This window comes from Arvicanthis niloticus, chromosome 15 (assembly GCF_011762505.2).
Source record: "Arvicanthis niloticus isolate mArvNil1 chromosome 15, mArvNil1.pat.X, whole genome shotgun sequence".
Classification (NCBI taxonomy): Eukaryota; Metazoa; Chordata; class Mammalia; order Rodentia; family Muridae; genus Arvicanthis; species Arvicanthis niloticus.
Window position 1 is genome coordinate 8,543,787 of NC_047672.1, and position 19,661 is coordinate 8,563,447.

The 19,661-nt window shown below is 38.4% G+C and overlaps 1 protein-coding gene across 7 annotated transcripts in view; it reads right to left on the reverse strand.

Annotated features, from left to right (window-relative positions):
- The window catches only part of Itprid1 (ITPR interacting domain containing 1), a 124,523-nt gene extending 104,914 nt beyond the window's left edge, over nucleotides 1–19,609 (reverse strand). For 5 of the 7 annotated variants that reach the window (XM_076913306.1, XM_076913302.1, XM_076913305.1 and 2 more), the window contains exon 1: nucleotides 19,379–19,609. The gene's annotated coding sequence lies outside the window, so the exon portion shown is untranslated. The remainder of the gene's footprint in view (nucleotides 1–19,378) is intronic. The other 2 variants (XM_034519726.2, XM_076913303.1) reach the window with 2 other exon arrangements.
- Nucleotides 19,610–19,661: the final 52 nt, after the last annotated feature.

The window sequence follows — 19,661 nt, forward strand, 5'->3', positions numbered from 1 at the left end:
TATGGCAGCTTTATTCATAATTAACAAAACTGGGGGAGAGGGTGTCCCTGAGAAAGCAAATAAATAGGTGCATAATAGATGCAACCTATCAAGCCATAAAAAGATACCAAGAAGCCTGAAATTTATATGGTTAAACAAAAACCAGTCTCCAAAGTCGTATACTCCCTGAATCTAAATATATGGCTTCCTAGGCAGAAAACTATGAATTCAGGAAATATCAAAAATCATTAAGGCTTATGGCAGGGAAAACAATGGATAGGGAAAGCACAGAAGATGTTTTACGGTAGTGAAATAACTCTGTGTAATACAACAATGTTTTATAAATGGCGTTATGCATGTGCTCAGTCCCATAGAATGGACACAAAGCATGAGTAATAATGCAAACTGTGGGCTTTGGGTGATGATAGTTTCTCAATGTGGTTCTCAATTGCAACAAGATGTTGCCATTTTGAGGGCTTTTTGACAATGAAGAAAGCTATAGATAGAGGGAACAGGATGTATATGAACTCTACCTTCTAGATTTTGTTGTGAAACTAAATCTACTTTAAAAAAATAAAGTATATATATTATGTATATCATATGTAATAAAATAATCCATATACAATAACTAGTCAACTAGTTACTTTAAGATCATGAGTTGAATACATCTTTAGTTTAAAATATTGTTACACATATAGAATTGTATCATATTTCAATACACAATTATGATGACACAAATGAAACAAAAAGAGGCTCTGACAGAAAAACTACCAAAATGAAGGAAGAAAGAAAGGAAAGAGGGAGGGAGGGAGGGAGGGAGGGAGGGAGGGAGGGAGGGAGGGAGGGAAGGAGACGACAAATGAAGGGAAGAGAAAGAAAGGGAAGGGAAGAGACTAGAAATGGCTAGTAATTAGAAAAAATTAAGGCCTAAGCATTCATCTGTGTCTAAATTCATTTTTTTTTTACCCTCATCAATTACAGAGGCAACCTCCAAGACAATTCTTCACTCTCTGTCATCACTTTAACAGCATCTTTCCTTTATCACTTTGATCATAACCACTGAATCTCAAGAAATCAAGAGATGGGAAATCTTAATTCTGGTAAATGATTATAAGAGACAGTAAAGGTATCGCCGTGGGTTTTTTGGTTTTTTTTTTTGTTTTTGTTTTTTTTTTTGTTTTGTTTTGTTTTGTTTTGTTTTTTTTTGATGATTACATTCAGGAAACAAAACACATCCTAGAGAAAATACACACATTCAGAAATAAGCTGCTCGTGTGCTGTTGAGGAGATGTTTGATGGAAGACAGACAGGTTTGGATAAACTTAAGGTGCTTTTCAACTTTGGAATTCTATCCTGAAAGTACCCATCACTCATTTCATAGAAGGAATCTTAAGTGCAAGCCTGTTTCTTACCTCTGCTTATACTTTTGTTGCCAGACTGTAAACACATTATTCAATTCTTGTTTAAGAATTGTTTTCCTAGTTTGCTAAGTTTGTAAAATGTCATAAGATAATGTTGATATTTGTGAAATTATTTTTTCACCGTAACATGCCACTATTTAATGTGGTTATTGTAGTAAGTTGCATTCATTGATTTTCTGACTGTTACATGAGTTTTGCAAGCCTAAAACAAAAACAACTAGATCCTGATGTGGTGTCAATTTATATATCCACTAAACTGATTTTGCTCATATTTTATTTTTTATTGGTTATTTATTTACATTTCAAATGTTGTCCCCTTTCCCGGTCTCCCCTCCACAATACCCCTTCCCCCAATTCTATCCCTCCTCCACTTTGCCTCTGTGAGGGTGCTCCTCCTTCCACCCACACACCTATTCCCACTTCACCACTCCAGCATCCCCCTATGCTGGGGTATCAAACCTCTATAGGGCCAAGGGTCTTCCCTCCCATTGATGGCAGATAAGGCAATCCTCTGCTACATATTTAGCTGGAGCCATAGACCCATCCATATATACTCTTTGGTTGCTGGTTTAGTCGCTAGAAGCTCTGAGTGGTCTGGTTAGTTGATATTGTTGTTCTTTCTATAGGGTTGCAATACAACCCCTTCAGCTCCTTCATTTCTTCCCCTGACTCTTCCATTGGGATCCCCGGGCTCAGCCGGATGGTTGACTTTGGTTATCTGCATCTGTACTAGTCAGGTGCCAGCAGAGCCTCTCAGGGGACAGCTATCCCAGGCTCCCATCATTTGCTCATATTTTAATTTGGTTTTTAAATTTTCTTATTAGTGAAGGCAATCAGACGGAATTTTTCTTTCTTATAAAATTATTGCTAAATACCAATAGCAAGACGGATTAGCTGTATAAAATGTTTGAAAAATGTCTTTTTATTCCAGATGGGATAGAAGTATGGACTAATTCCTTAAATCTTTGCATTTACCAATGAGGTCACCTTTATCCATTGAAGGTTTATAATTACAAGTTCTTTATTTTTATTTATGAGACAATATCCACCTAACTTAACCCAATCTGGCTTCAAGTTCTCAATTCTTCTGCCTCTACCTCTGGAATGGTGGGATTGCACGGATAAACCACCATGCTTGTCTAGATTTTATTTGTTATTATAATATAGTTCAAGTTTTCTATCAGAGCATCAGTTTCATAAGTGAGTTGTTCTAAGACTTTCCCTTTGTTTTCCCTTCTCAACTGTATGGCAAAAGTTGTTCATAGTATCATACTAATTTCATGTTGTGCAGGTCACTGGTGATAGTCAATGTTTCGTTATAAGTCTTGGAATTTGAGAGTAATTCCTATTTTCTATATGGATAGGAATGGGTAGAGTATGTTTAGAAATAAAGTACTCAAAATTTAAGGTTAACTATTGGAACATGAATGTATAGTAGCTTATTTCAGCCAATGAAAAAATAAATGATGAAATATCAGAAGTTAAAAACAATCAGTGAACAGCAGAGTCAGGAAAATCACAGTTAAATTGACAGAAAATACAAACTGAGGTCATGTAGACCTCATGTGTCTGTGAAAGTAGTACAAATGTGTTGCATTTACATAGGAAATGATAGACAAACTCTGATGGAATGTTGTTAAAGTACAGCTGGTGGCACTTAAAGGAGAAAGATTTATGAAACAAAACAAACAGAGGAGGAAGGTTAAAATGAAGAAAGATCTACCCCCAGAGAAATCCTTTTTAAAAACAGCTATATCAATATTAATTTAAAACAAAATTGAACTCCAGGTAAAAGGTATTAACTTGACAGATATGCACATCACCTTGTAAGATACAATTATGTGTTGCATAGCAACAGGAGAGCAGCCTTAGGAAGCTTCATTAGGTGGCTTTTGTCTAGGTGTAAACAACATAGAGTGTGCACATGCAAACTACAACAGCCATGACATCAGCACTATGTTGTTTTGCACGTCACTGTCATACATTCCTTCCATCAGGCCAACATGTCATTGTGTAGCACATGGCTGTATTCATATTCCAGAAGGATTGATTATGGATGTTTGTACCTAGTTTATAACTTCTGAAAACATAAAGCAAATCAGAAGAGGTGATTGAAGCAAAAATTAGGACTGTAAATCATATTTGAAACTTTTAATACAACCTTCTCAGAACTGACAGCTGAAGTAGAAAAATAGACAAATACAAATAACATATTTAGTGAACATACTAATAGTCTTGGGGGGGGGGATATAGCTCAACACCTTGTAATCAAGCATTACACTGGAACATAAGGTCCCCATTTGAGGCTCTTAGTTTTGTAGATAAAAAGACATTAAAAACAGACTCAGGAATTTTTTTAAAAAGATAACTCAGTGGCTTGCCTTGCAAGGACAAAGACCTGACTTTGATCCCCCAAAAAACTGTGTTAAAAACAAAAAGCTAGGTGACGTGGTCTAGAAACTTACATACTCCTAGTCCTGGAGAGATAGAGACAGGCAGATCTCTGTGACTGATTAGCCTACCAGCCTCATTTTTTCTTGAATTCTGGAGAGATTTTGTGTCAAGAAGAAAAAGGCCTGAGCAGCTGAGGTTGCCCTTTGGTACCCACACACATGTGTACACCTACCAGCACACACATGTATATGCAAACACACATGAATGAGTACATCATTTTTGTACACATGCACACATAAAACGTAAAAACTAAAATGGACTCCAGAGGAAACTCAGAATCAATTTTATCTGAGTTTGAGAGAAAAAGCTCAATCCCCACAGGGCAGAGAAGGAAACCTTAGCAGTTTCTGGAAGCAGACAGAAAAGGGGAGAGGAGGCCATGATTTTGAGTTAAGAGTTAAGAAAGTCAGTTGGTCTAGCAGTAACTTATTTTTGGATAAGAAGATACTCACTTGGGAGAAAATACCGATTTAAAATATTTAAACCCCTACTTCACACAGTTGGCAGGAATAAATTCCAGCTGAAATCATAAAGTAAAGGAACAACAAATAGACAGATAAACAAAGCTATGAGAAACACAGGAAAGTCTTGTTAGAACTTAGAGTAGAGAAGCCCTGATTAATCAAGATAAAAAAAAAACTATTTAGAACAAAAGATACTTAAATTTGGCTGTATCAAAAATATACGTTTTTCTGAATAAGATGATGCTATCTGTGACCAAAAAAAAAGCATCAGAAATGAAGTTGCATAAAATATGAAAATAATTAACCAGAGAAGAGGCCAATGGGATAAATGTGGACACAAAGATCAAAAAGAGCTGCCAAGTCTCCGCAATGTGGGTGTTTTCTATGGAAGTTAAGAAGTCGGCTGCCTCAGTTCCTCAGAGCTTTGAATGTGCTATAGTCTCTGGTTAGAATAAAAGCCCCAAGGAAAGACCCTTCATATTGCCCTAAGTATGGATGTGCTGCTTGTACTGGATAGCCTTTATGCCACCTTGACACAAGCTAACGTCAACTGAGAGATCAAAACCTCAATTAAGAAAGTGCTTCCATAAGATCCAGCAATAGACAAGCCTCTCAGGCATTTTCTAAGCTACCATTGGATATGGGAAACCCCAGCCCTTTGTGACTGGGGATATCTTTGGGCTGAGGGTCCTGGGTTCTATAAGAAAGCAGGCCGAGCAAAGTCATGAGGAGCAAGCCAGTAAGCAGCACTTTTCCATGACCTCTGCATCAGCTCCCTCCCTTGTTGAGTTTCTGTCCTAACTTTCTTCAGTGACAAACACTGTAATGTTAAAGCTGAAGTCAAATGAGTCCGTGCCTTCCCAACTTGGCTTTAGTTATGGTGTTTCATCATAACCATAGTAACTCTGACTGAGACAGAGGCTATTACTGAGAAAAGCTCAGGAGAAATGTGCAGTTTCCCTATGTTCAGGCATGCAGAATCTGTCGGAAGACTCTTGATAGGGTGGGAAAAATGAGAGACAATCTCCCAAGTGTTCCAAGACACACGATGAGGAAGAGGAAGAAGCCACGCATAGCCAGACAAAGAGGTAGAAAAACTATCTCTGCTAATGAATAAAGGATTCTCCAAACTAGAGATGAAAATATGACAAACAACATAAACACCACAGGTCCAAGTTTGGGTTAAGGAAGATTCATTTAAACTCCCCAACCATCGAAAGCAAGTAGGAGGCAAAACTAGAAATAACAACAAATTCTTAGAAGAAGCGACTAATACAAGTATCCAGAGGTAGAGCAAGTTGAAGGCCTATGAGAGACTTCAATATGCAACTGGCCAGTTAGTTGCATTTGAATTTCAGATATAAAACGAAATAATAACACACACACACACACACACACACACACACACACACACACACACACCCTGAATGCATGCCAATCATACATTTTGGAGCATTAGTGTGGCCAATGAATTATTTGGGACAGATTTCAAAAGAAGCAAGCCAAGAATCAAATAAAGATTGTGAATCTAAGAGTCAAATGTAACCAAGTCTTCTTCATTTTATTTGGTAAAGCTGCCCTGAAGGCTTCCACACACATTTTGTGCGCATGTGTGCACGCACCCCCCTCCCCACATTTTTGCATGTCTCTAGTACACGAAATTCATTCATCATGCTTTGTGAATTCATTGTTTAGTTAAAAATTAGAATAACCAGTGAAAAGAAGACACAAAGATCCCAATAAGCAAAGAAGAAGTACCAAAGGAAGCCACACCATTTCTACATCACTCCGTGAAAACTTTGCTGAAAACAGTACTGGATCCTTAAGGGATGAAACCTAACAAGTTTGAACCTGGAGCATCAGACCTTTCTATGTTAATAGTAGCCACCCAAGCAGTGGCACATGAAGGTAATCAGGCCTGAATTCCTGGTAATTGGATCACTTTACCAACTGCTAATAGCTTTCTTCCTGGGAGTCATCCAGTCATACAGGTGCAGGTAAGGGATCTCAGAACATGCTCAAACTGCCCTCCCACTCTAACAGGGAGAAAGTGAGAGCAGAGCTTTAACACCTACCACAGGCTGGGATAAGAAAGATTATAAGACTCACTGTAGCACAGTGAAGGGATCTCAGCCTACAAGTGGGCTTGGAACTTGCTGTACTTGCTCTGAGAATGTGGAGAGCTTGGCACTTTCTATTTCCTGCCTTACCCTTGCTAAGATGGAAAAATCCTGGTGACCAAAGTGACCTAGGTTTCTATTTGCTCCTACTTAAAAGCTAATCATTATGAAAGCCCAGAATGATCTGCTTGCCAAAGCCATCTATTGTTAAGTTCAAGATGAAAACACATAATGACTCATTCCCTCTCCCTTCATCTCTATAAGAAAAAAATATAGTAACAGAAAATACAAATGATGGATTATTAGTCACAAATTCTGGGCTGTGAGGAAGAGTGTGGGGAACGATGCAGTGGCTCGGTTGTCTTTTTATTTCTATGAAACTGTTTGTTTCTTCAATGCCCTTTGACCTGCTGGCAGTGACACCAGGACTGAATACAATGCTAGACTGCACTTTCCCGAGGAAGGCAAGCAACTTGTCTCTATTTGGTTACCATGGTTATGTTACTGCCTGTTGCCAATCCAGTGATTTGCATTGCAAACCATAACTGGAAATAAGGACAGTGGAACTTGGTATTCAGGCTTGATAAATTCAAAGCACAGAAACTTCGATTGGAAAGTTTCAAGGGAGCTAGGCATAAACAGACACTTTGCTCCAGTCCCTGGAAGGATGACTAAACTAAGAGGACATCCCAAGAGCACCTACTGTCCATGGGACTTCAGTGGGTATGATACCTTTAAGTACATTGAAGGGTTTTACTGTCTAAAGGAAGAGATGAAGAAGTAAACCCAAAATGATAGCATAGTTGCATAGAGCAGGAGGACATTGCCCAGTTGGAAATTTGCATAAAGCAGCCTGGACGATACATTTTCTGCAGCTGGTCCTGAGGAAGAACAGGAGTCAGCTACTACGGAGACAGCCAGAATGGGAAAAAGCCAAAATCAGAGATTCTCCAGTTCCTAGCTCAGGACAAAATGGGAAAAAGCAAACCTGGGTGTGATGCCACACATTCCTACATTTTCACTAAGTAAATTATTTTCATTATTTTGATCTCTTGGGATTCACTTAGTAATTCTATACTAGGATAGCAAGGTTAAGGAAACAAACCCCTTAAAGATCAGAAATTTGACAGGTCACAAAACAGAATTTAGGGATGCTCTGCAGTTAGTGTAAGGTATCTGGAACCTGACAGAGTACTTCTCTGATACAGTCCTTCTGCCATTAACAAGCTGTCTCAGGGAACCAGGGTAAAGGAAGACTCAGTATTAATGTGGCCTAATTTACTGAATTCACCTGTACCATATGTCTGCCTGGGATACATTTAGAATGACTACAGGAGCTAAGCATAAACTAAGTTCTTCTGTATGGAGTGCAGGAGGAAGAGGGTGGTTAGAGAGAGACACAGCATGTGCGCAAGTCTAAATTCAAGGGGTAAAATGGTCCAGCTGAAGACTTGCAAGAGCCAGTAATATAGGAAGAGACAAGTCAAGTAACATAAGCACAGAAGGAAAGAGTAATTAGAACACGCACAACACACTTCACATCCCAGTAAGAATTCAAACTTAATTTGGAGGGCAGTTGGAAATGACATGATCAGATTTTTATACTAAAAGTGTTTTTTTATTGCTTCCATATGGGGGATAAAGTGGTTGGAATCAACAAGACTTAAGACAGGAAGCTGGGGAGCAGGTAAAACATACCAGTGACAGGCCCATCAGATAAGAACAGAGAAGTGGGTTATTTTAGCATTATGTGGAAAGAACAAATCAGCAGGTTTTACTTTGATCCATTATGTACAGGGAAGCAAAACTCAAAGACTTTCTCAGGTTTCAAACTTGGGTAAATGTTTGTATTTGTCTAACAGGGATTAGAGAGGGAGTCAGAAGTTCATGGAAGGGGAGAGAGAGTTTTGTCAGGAAAATGTTGTTTGGGTTTTCCTTCAAAATGTAAAGGCTGAGAGAGAGAGAGAGAAAAAGAGAGAGAGAGAGAGAGAGAGAGAGAGAGAGAGAGACAGACAGAGAGACAGAGAGACAGAGAGAGACAGAGAGAGAGAGACAGAGAGACAGAGACAGAGAGAGACAGACAGACAGAGAGAGAGAGAGAGAGAGAGAGAGAGAGAGAGAGAGAGAGAGAGACTCTAGACATGGAGGTCAGAGGCTGAGTGGTGAAATCTGAGTCGACCTGTATCTTTAGCCACAAAATCAGATCACAATTAATGCCAAGGAAATAAATGAGTTCACTTTGGAAAGAGGTTTGGAAAAGAGATGCTAGTCCAGAAAAAACAAAAAATGACGAAGGGTTAGAATATCAAAGTAGGGTTATAAGTCATGAAGGTCTGGGACTTCTCATCTACATGAAAACCCAAACTGCTACCATCCAGTTGCTGATAAGTCTAGAATGGACCCAGTTGTATTGCTGAGCTCTCAAGCGAGTGCATTCAGACTATCAAACAGAAGCATTCAGGTCTAGGTTAGCGAAAGAGCTGGCATGAAGTAAAGATCATTGAGAATTTTGCTTCAATAGTCCCCAAACCCCAAACCATAGTATGCAAAAAAAGTACTAATTCTTTATGATCTGGGATCAGATTAATATCTCAATTGGCCAGGTTTATAAATTTACTCTATCTAGACCTGTGGCATAGCAAAATGTTTCTATCTGTGTGCCTCTTACCCTGGTTGTATTCTGACCTGTGTGCTCGACATTGTGCTTTTATATCTGCACCCTTCCCTCACAGGACATAGTATATAATATCCTGATTAAGCTGGAGAGCTGTGCTGCTGGACTCCTTGCCATCTGGGGAAACCATTCTGCTAAGGTAACTGGGATGGTGATGGGGGCTGAGCAATGGTTAGTGCTCTTGGAGAGATCCCAGACTGGAAGAGAAGTTCACTTTCCATGTCATCTTTATTAGATGTAAATTCTGTGCAAAGACAAATTAAAGTGTCCCCCCCCCCCAGAAAGTGATAACTGTGGTGTGTAGTTTCTAGCTCTGAGCAGACAGCACTACCAGCCCAGCCCAGGTTTTCTTGGATGTGTGGACAAAAGATACACACACATTAGCTTATTTTTAATATAGTTTTTTGCTCAATGGTCAGGCTTTTCTAAGCCTCTTTCAGCTACTGTGCCCTTTTCTTTGCTTCCAGTAAGTCATCCCTTCACTCAGTTGCTCAGTTACATGTCCTAGCTCAGTATCCTAAATCTGCCCTAAAAGCTTAGTTGCATTTCTAATCTCCCACCTGCTACATCAGGCCCAGTCAGGGGAGTGGCCAATAGCCACTTCACCCAAGATCTCACATGGCTGAGGGCTCTCTCTCTCTCTCTCTCTCTCTCTCTCTCTCTCTCTCTCTCTCCCCCCCCCAAAAAACCAAGCATTGTGAATCTTTTCTTTTCCTGTCTCTACTAGCCTACCTGCCAGAAACTGGAAGTCCTGCCTCTTTCACTCAGCCATTACCTGCTAGCGTCTTTATTACTTGATCAAGAACCAACTGGGGAACAGGACCTTCAGGACCTTCAGTGTTCATTTCTGATCAGAGCATGAGAACCACCTTGTACAGATAATGTCAAAACAGCCTCAAAAGAACTCTTGTTCCCATTTCAATGGAAAATATAGCAATGAGATGACCATCATTTATAAATCATTATGCTGAGTTCCACAGTGGAAGCTTATGTCATTGTCTTATTTGATTCTCCCAATGAATCTAAGTGAGAGATACTGCATCATTTTATAGATGAAGAAACTGGACCACATATGTTAGTTTATCTTGTCACCCTATGTGTTGTGGCCAAGCCTCTCTGATCTTAAGCTTTTCTAGTTTGTTTTCTGTTGATATGACAAATACTGTGACCAAAAGAGCAGGTTGGAGAAGAAAGGATTTATTGGCATATACTTCTATCCCATAGTTCATCATTGAGAGACATCCAGGCAGGAACTCAAGGCAAGAACTTGGAGATGGGAACTGGAATGCTGCCTACTGATTCCCTCCCCTTGGCTTTCTCAGATTGTTTTCTTGTAGCATCCACCACATATCTGCATAGGCTGGCACTGCACACAGTAGGCTTGGTCTTTCTACATTAATCATTAATCAAGAAAATGCCCCTCAGACATGCCCACAAGCCAATCTGATGGGGACAATTCCTCGGGGGAGTTTCTATCTTCCTAGTTGACAATATTTTGTGCCATGTTGAAAACAAAACAAAATAACAACAACAACAAACTAACCACCATATATACATAGTCTGTTGAACTTCCAAATTCAAGACCAGAGTTCAAAAACTAGAGTATGCCAATAGCTACAATGCAAAAGAAAAAGTCTATTCTTCAATAAATTGCAGGACAATTTTATTTTCTGATAAATTTAAACAGGAAGGAAGAAGATTTAGCCCTTTGGTTCTGTTCTATATTTGCCAAGAGAGTCTATGTGGGTCCCAGTGCTTTACATAAATCAATAGGTTAGAGCAATGTGTTCCTTCCCTCCTTATTCATGCAAAAAGACTAAAACTCAAAATGTTTTGAACAGTACCAATGAGCCAGAAACTTACTTGACAATATAATCTCCATGGACAGTACAGTTAAACAATGATTGGAACTGATTTATTGGTTAGCAAGCCACTAAAATAAAGGAAAGGCAATTCCCTTCTAACTAATCTTTAGAAGATAATATGGTAAATCTAGCTGCTAAATGCCTATCATGAGATTGGCTGGTCTCAAATAGCTCTGTGTTCCACTAGATGGACTTTAAGATGGTGTTTCATTTTAGGAAGGCATTTAACAAGGCTGTATATTGTTCTCCTTAGATTTTGAATTGATGCTTTATGTGTGCTCAATAAATATTTTGTATTTATTCTCATCACAATAGCTCTATTAATCAATTCATTTTTGATTGTACATCAAATGCTGCTGCCAGTAGAAGAAGGGCACAACTTCCTCATTCTTCATTTGATGATCCCAATGTACTCTTTACATTGTGCCTGCTGTTAGATCATTGAGCCTCAACTGGAACTGGTTTTTACCCAAAGGGAGTTTTGCTAATGGATGGAAAACATTTTTTGTCACAATGGTGACAAAATGATAAGAAATGATCTTATTGGTGTCTAGAGAACAGAGACAATGGACAGGCAGAGCAGCTCACATAGTCAAACATACTGGTTTGAGCAGTACTGAACACAAAGCGCAAGGTGAACATTGAATGGCAGTCTAGACAAAGCAAGACACAGAAATGTCAGGACTTAGAGAACAGAGCTTAGCTCCAGATCAGTCTGTCTAGCTGTGACAACTTAGGCAGGCCTCAGTGTGAGCTGAAAACTCACTACAGAGCAGATATATTTTTATTGGTGTTCCTAACACAGAATTGTTTTAAGAATCAATGCAATAACACCTGAGGAATTGCTTCTAAACCTAATACCATCATTTTATGTGGTGTTAGACATATGATGATGATGATGATGATGATGATGATGATGATGATGATGATGGCGGCGGCAATGGTAATTATGCTATGAATTAAGATACATAGTCCTGGAGCTTGGTGAGGAATCTGGCTTTCACATCTGAACCTGAATATTCTTCACTTTTATTTCATCTCTACACAGTTTATCAAGTAGCATCTTTGGGCTAGCATTCTTCAAGGAGCTATGGGTATGAAAATAATGGTTTTTTTTCTGCATTAAGACTCTATTTGAAGTATGGAGATAAAGTCATAAACAAATAGTTATAATAGTATGTAAAAGAAGCTAACGGAGGATAGGTGAATAAAATGTTTTCAAAGCAAGACAATTCAAGACAGATAAAAATTTATGGGCTGCATTATAACTAGCAACAAAAATTATTTCCTTTTCTACCTTGCTATATTGATCCCCAAAGGGAAAAATGTACATTCTTATGACTTCAATTAACCACTCTGCAAAGTAGATGAAAGGCAGTAAGAAAACTGAAATTGCTTTTTAACAATGAATTTGTTAAAGCGTGCCTTATAGTAAAAGAACAAAACAAACTACATTCTAATCTACAATCCTGGAATGGAACCACTAGCCACAGCTTAAAGTATATGTGTGTGCATATATTGCTTGTCACTGTAAATAAGGTATAAAATGTCTCTGAGTGTAAATGAGTGCTTTAGGGAAATGTTTTCTAGAACACTTTAGATGCCCGGACAATGGACTCATTTATTTTGCTCATAGGAAACAATTGTTCAATAAACATATGATATATGTGACTAAGTTGACTTTACCCAGTTCTGTAGGAAGTAGGTATTGATTCTGTCCTATTCACTATTAAGCCAACATGTTTCACTGGGAGGGTCACTAACAAGAATCCAGGGATAATTCTTATGAACAGAATGAGTATATACATCTTTCAACACATTGTCTTGGGCATGCAGCGATATCAGGGTGACTGAATAGCTACTTACTTACTGGCATACTTCCTGTACTGTCTCTTGTCTTATTTCTTCCATGAGTCCCCTGAGCTAGAGTGTATTCAGCATTGCTAAGTTCATGGTTCTCTGTCATTTTTATCCAAAAGATTTCTCTATAGTTCAAGAAGAACTTAGAGCTTTACAAGTAGCGCCTATGCCAAAAACCTTCTTTCTTAGTAAGAAAGGCAAAGCAAGGCATGGTATGCTATCATCCCAGACTTTGGGAGGCTGGGCAGAAGAATCTCAAATTTTAGGCTAACCTATGATACATATCCTATCTATGATACCTAAATTTAATTGTCAGCTTCAAACACATAGAAAGAAGGAACTTCAACCAAGGAATTGCCTCCATCATATTGGCATATGGGATGTCAATTAACACCTTCTTGATTGTTAATTGATCTATGGGGGAATCAACTCACTGGGTTCAATGCTATCCCTAGATTGCTGGGCTTGAACTATATAAGAAAACAAGCTGATAAGCCAGAGAGGTCACTCAGTGATTAAGAGCACTTGCTGCTCTTGCAAAGGACTCAGGACTAGTTGCCAGCATCAACATGACAGCTTACAACTGTCTGTTACTCCAGTTACACTGGACATAGGACTTTTTCTGTCTTCCACAGTCACGAGGAATTTATGTGGTGAATTTGCATAATGCAGGTAAATAAATAAAGCAAATAAAGCAAGCTATAGAAAGCATGCCAATAAGCTGCATTCCTCCAAGGCCTCTACTTCAGTTCCAGACACAGGTTCCTGCCTTGAGTTCTTGCCTGACTTTTCTCAATGATGGATTGTGACCTGGGTATGTAAGATGAAATTAACCCTTTCTTCTCCAAGTTTCCTTTCATCATGGTCTTTATCAGAATAACATAAAGCCAAGTAGAACACTATCCAAAAATAAATCATAAACAATAAAGACTTCTAAAATCCTAATGAGTAATAGCTTATGTGTGAATTTTACAGATAAACCATAAATGTGAACCCACCTAAAATGCTGAAGGTCCCTTAGGGAGCGCCATTCATTCTCTTTGTGCACCCTTACTATAGTAGCTAGTTTTTTTTTAGAGAGCCAGATAGACATTTTTTATATAACATCTCTTTTAACTAGAAGTCATAGATGAATGCTGCTTACCGGTTTGTTTTCATGGCTTTCTCAGTTGGCTTTATTTTTTTCAAAAATAGTATCCTGAATCCAGCCTTTCCACATAAATCATCAAATCTAGAAAATGCATTAGAAGCTTGCCCACAATTGTACATCATTCAAAGACAACCCATGCCCTCCTGTCATTTCGTGTTAGGCGCTGCGTCATGCATTATGCTAGTTATAGATAAAATGAGAAATCTTAACTTTTGGCATCTCTAGCATTCTTTCAATATCTAAGAGTCAAAATTCTCTGCTTGTGTTGATGAATTGGGCAAAATTTCACAGATGGGAACCTTGGGGAAATTCTGTGCCTTGTCCAACTTCTTTCCCATCTCCTGGATAGTGATGGAAGGTTCAGATTCAGGAACTGTGTGCTCTGTGGGAATTGGTTCATAAAGCATTTCCCATAGTTCTAAATAATTGATTATGTGCAGTTAAATTGTTCTTTCTGGTTTACAAAGGTTTAAACAATCAAGAACAGCTCAAACATAGATTAAATGCAAACATAACTATTCCTGTTATCCTGGTGAAACTGTTCTGTCATTTTCTACACTGTGCAGAAAATGCCCTGTGTACTGTGCAAATTATTTACTGTATGTAACTGTAGCATCTTATTTTTTTCCCTATGGACACTGAAATTAAGGAAGAATAACATGAGAGCTCAGTTTTTGACCCATGCACCTCAAACCTAATTTAATGACATGATTCTTCTATTCCCTCACTCAGAAACTTGCTTCAGCTATTCCATTCCTATTGGTTGTGGATGTTCTATTATACTATACTTTATATAGTATATATACTATACTATTTTATATATATATATTATATAATATATATAGTATTTATATACATTATATATAGTATTTATATAATATATATAGTATTTATATATAATATATATAGTGTTTATATATACTATTATACTATACTTTTTAAGCTAAATCAAAGCCTCAGTATGGCTGCTTGGTAGCTTGAATGGCAATGGCCCCAGTTGGCTTTTATATTCGAATGCTTAGTCAGTAGGAATGGAAGCTTTTGATAAAGTTAGAAGGATTAAGAAGAACTTGTTGGAGGAAGTGTGTCACTAGGGGAGGGCTTTGTGGTTTCAAAAGTTTATGCCAAGCCTAAACTGTCTCTCTCTCTGTCTCTCTCTGTCTCTCTCTTCCTGTCTCTCTCTCCCTGTCTCTCTCATTGTCTCTCTCTTTTTCTCTCTTTCTTTCTCACTCTCTCTTTCTCTCTCTCTCTCTCTCTGTCTCCAGGATGTGCTAACTAAAACTAAACATATATAAAAAACTTACAGAAGCCTACTACTTTGCTAGGTACTTTGTAAATTCCTCTGATGTAATTCAATAACCCTTTATGATAAGAATCCTGGAGAAACTAGAAATAAAACAAACATACCTTAACATAATAAAAACTACATTTGACAAAACTATAGTCAGCATTATACTAAATGCAAAAATAAAAATATTTCCTATAAAGTCAAGAATAATCATTCTCTCTACCCTTACTCAAAATTAGGATTAAAATCCTAGCTATAACACACACACTCATACACACAGACACACACACACACGAAACAAAGTAAATACAAATAGAAGAGAAAAATTGTATTTGTATGTAATATGATCATGTACTTAAAATCCCCAATGACTATACAAAATAAAATGAAGATAATTATAGGTTAATGCTAAGATATAGCAAACATGCCTAAGATATAGATAATGCTAAGATATAGCAAAGTATCAGAATACAAAATCGACATAGAAAAATCAGTACCTTCTTTATACATCAATACTCAATTATTAAGAAACCAATTGTGTGTGGGATTCCATTCACATGCTTAAATGTAGCTTAAATAGAAAAAAACTAAAAATAAATTTAATCAATGAAATGAAAGATATCTGTAATGGCAAGTTTAAAATGCTAAAGAAAGAATGTAAAGAAGACACTAGAAGATGGATCCATTGTGAAAATGGCCAGTACCAAAAAACCACCTATAGATTCAAAGCAATCTCCATTAATATTCTTATGGCATCTCTCACAGAAATAGGATAATCCCTAAATTCCTGTAAGGTTTTAAAAGGCTCCCAAAAGTCAAAACAACCCTAAGCAAAAGAGAACAATGCTGAAAGCATCAGTGTCTGATCTCAAACTATACTACAAAGCCATAGTGACAAATACATCGTGATCTGGCACAAAAATAGGCTCAACAATAAATGTAAGCATTTACAGCCTTCTCTCCTTTGACAAGTAGGACAAAAACATAAAATGGAAAAAGATAGTCTCTTCAACAAATGTTTCTGGGAAAACTAAAGTAGAAGACTGATTCTGGACCCCTAACATTCTGTACATAATTCAACTTCAAATGGATCAAAGACCTTAATGTAAGACTTGAAATCTTTTAACCTTTTGAGGGAAAACATATTGGAAACACTTTGAAATAGTGACATAGGCTAGGACTTTCTGGAAAGTTCTACAACAACTCAGAAAATAACTGCAAGTGTTTACAGTTCTATTGGATACCATCTAAATGCTTGTACATTGCAAAGAAACAGTAGGCAGAAGGGAAAGACAGCCTTTAGAATTGGGAAATCTTCATCAATTCTATGTTGGGCATGAAATTAGTACCTAGGATCTATAAAGGATTAAAAATTAAACATGGAAAAAAACCTCATGAATCATCCAAAAAAAAAAAAAAAAAAAAAAAAAAAAAAAAAAAACAGAAACAAAGCCAAGGGCTAAAATGTATCAGAGTTGGTGAACCCTTAACACACAAGCATGAAAATATGGGCCTAACCCCCAGCACCCAAATAAAAGGCAAGCTGGTTAGTGACTGTAATTTAGAATACAAAATCTGAATGATTGGAGCCATGGGGAATGACAAGGAAGATCCTTGAAACTCTCTGGGCAGCCAATCTGGCTGAGTGGTAAGCCAGAGACCTTATCTTAAAAAGTAAGGTGAATATCACCTTAAGAAGCCACCCCACATCAATTTCTGACCTCTACACGTGCACAAACACATAGGCACTCACCTCTGCATGCACAGATGAATGCAAACATTCACCATAACACACACCTACATGTATGTACAAAATACATGAGAACATTTGACTCCTTAATCACTAGAGAAATGCAAATGAAAATGTCATTGAATTTCTATGTCACCCCAGTCAGAATGTGTGTCATGAAGAAAACAGTAAGTGCTGGAAAAAGATACATGAAAATGGAGCTTTATACACATGCTGTGGGAATCGCTGTGGGTGGCCACATACTAGAGATCAATAGGGAGGATCTCAAATGCTGAAAATACAAGTGCCACTTGATGGAACTATATCATTCCTGATATAGTGTATAACTGAAGGATTATAAGCAAGCATATCACAGAGATACTGCACAGCCATGTCTACTGCAACACTATTCATAACAGCCAAGTGATGGTACCAGACCAGTGCAGAAGGAATATATGGCACCTATACACAACAAGCTTTTACTCAGCCATAAAGAAGAATCGAATCATACTATTTGCTGAAAATTAGACAGAACTAGAGATTCTGATGTTAAGTAAATAAGTCAAACTTAGATCAATTTTGCATAAGAAAAGGCATGAAGAGGGAGCATGCATGAGGGAAGGAGAACAAGGAACTAGAGACGCCAAACACCACCCAGAATAGAGGGAATCTATGCAGAATCTAGAGTTAAATGTGTGTTCACGTGTGCTTTTGTGTGTAATGAAAGAGGGATCAGAGGAACAATCGGGTAATAATGGGGGTAAAGGGAAATATCACATTTTCTCTCAGATGAAGAATTTAGATGTTCACTATATGCTTCTATATAATTACATGGAATTAGAGGGGACTATTTGGCATGAAAGAAAAGGATTAGAGGAGGGTAAAGAAGGACAAGGGTAATAATCAAGACACAAGACGTGCAAAGTACAATGATATCTATGTAAAAGCAAAGAAACCCGTCTCTCTTTCTTTGCACTCTAGATCTGAAGATTAGTAACAGATGAATGTGTGGTTTAGAGGGAAGGTGTTGTCTCTAAGCTCCCAGCCCCTACATCAAACCCAGCTCTTTGGAAAATGTCCAGATTGCTGTATGTTGCCTACTGTTCCTCACTGTACTCCTCTCCCTCCCTTTAGTAGCACACTTCAATTTGTAAAAGGTTAACGTTTAATTAAGAATCAAGCAGCATATGTCTGTGGAGAGCTATTTGAAACATATAGCCTCTCAATTAACTTAATGGCTTCATCCACTCATACCCTGAGATGGGTCAACTCACACCTTCCCTTCACTCTGGGTTGGACTTGGTGTCTGTCCTCTAGTTCTTTGTTCTCCGCTTCTCAAGCATGCTCCCTCCTTACATTCTTTCTTGCATAGGTAGATCAGGCTGGCTCATGGTGAGCTTGTAAAATAGCAGAGGTTAGATAAGTCTAAGGGAATTGGTTCCAATCTTGCATCCTCAGCTGTACAAAGCAATCATGGCAAGCTGCAGTCACTCACTGTCCTTTAGGCCTTTCATCTCACCACTGTCTATCCAGTGAAGCACACACATGCCTAATTTTAGTGGCCACATAGCACTCCACTGCATTGCCTCTGGTTTTTTACTGATGCTGTAGAAAGCAGTCAATTTCTTTCATTGCATTTATAACATGTTTTGATTGAGAAGCAATAAAAAGGAATAAGGGTTATCACACGTGCGCGTGCGCGCACACACACACACACACACACAGAGCAAGAGAGAGAAAGAGAGAGAGAGAGAGAGAGACAGAGAGAGACAGAGAGAGACAGAGACAGAGAGAGAAGAATGTAGTAAGTATGTTCTACTGTTTGGTTAGAACATTTAATGTCATTAATGTTTAACAGATGTTTCATTAATTAGCAATCTATAACTAAAGATAAAGTATGAAAATATTATAAAATTGTTATAGAATGGCATATTCACATAATTTGAGGTTAGAAATTGAACGTTCATGTGGCGTGTGTGTGTGTGTGTGTGTGTGTGTGTGTGTGTGTGTGTGTGTGTATCTGTTTGTTCTGTCACTACTCTGACCCTTTCTCCATTTCTCCATTTCTTCTTCTCTTTCCCTGGAATCAGCTAGCACTTATGCCCATACCATTCACCTGTGGATCCTTAGCCACTACAACTCTAATTAGTCTTTCTCTCAGGGAACATTTCAACACCATCAGCATCCACAACATTGATGTCTTCCTGTTTGTTTCTAGCAACCCGATTTGATCAATTTCACGTGCATCGTTGTGAGCCTGTTATTCAGGTTACAGCCTGAGAGTCTCCACAGTACGTGGGAAGGCAACGGGAGAACTCAGCCTTTTCCACAAGAACATGCAAAGAACTGTGACTCACAAAGTTGGCAGTCTTACCTTCCCAGCCGGAATAGAGTTCTGGGGACAAGTAATGCTCATTCTCCGAAACCACTGCTCACCCGACCGAGCCCTGCCAGCGCTGCTCACAAGGCCCCCCAAAGCTGCTCATCAGCCCCACGGTTGCTCTCCTGAGCCATCTCCCTAGATGCTCACCAGAACCTCCTGCCTCCCCCACAGCTCCATCCACCTGCCACAAGCTCCACTCCTGAACTGTCTGAAAGTCATAGTCCAGGAAGCAGTATAGCATTTGACTAATCCCGCATGGTATTTTCATACTCCA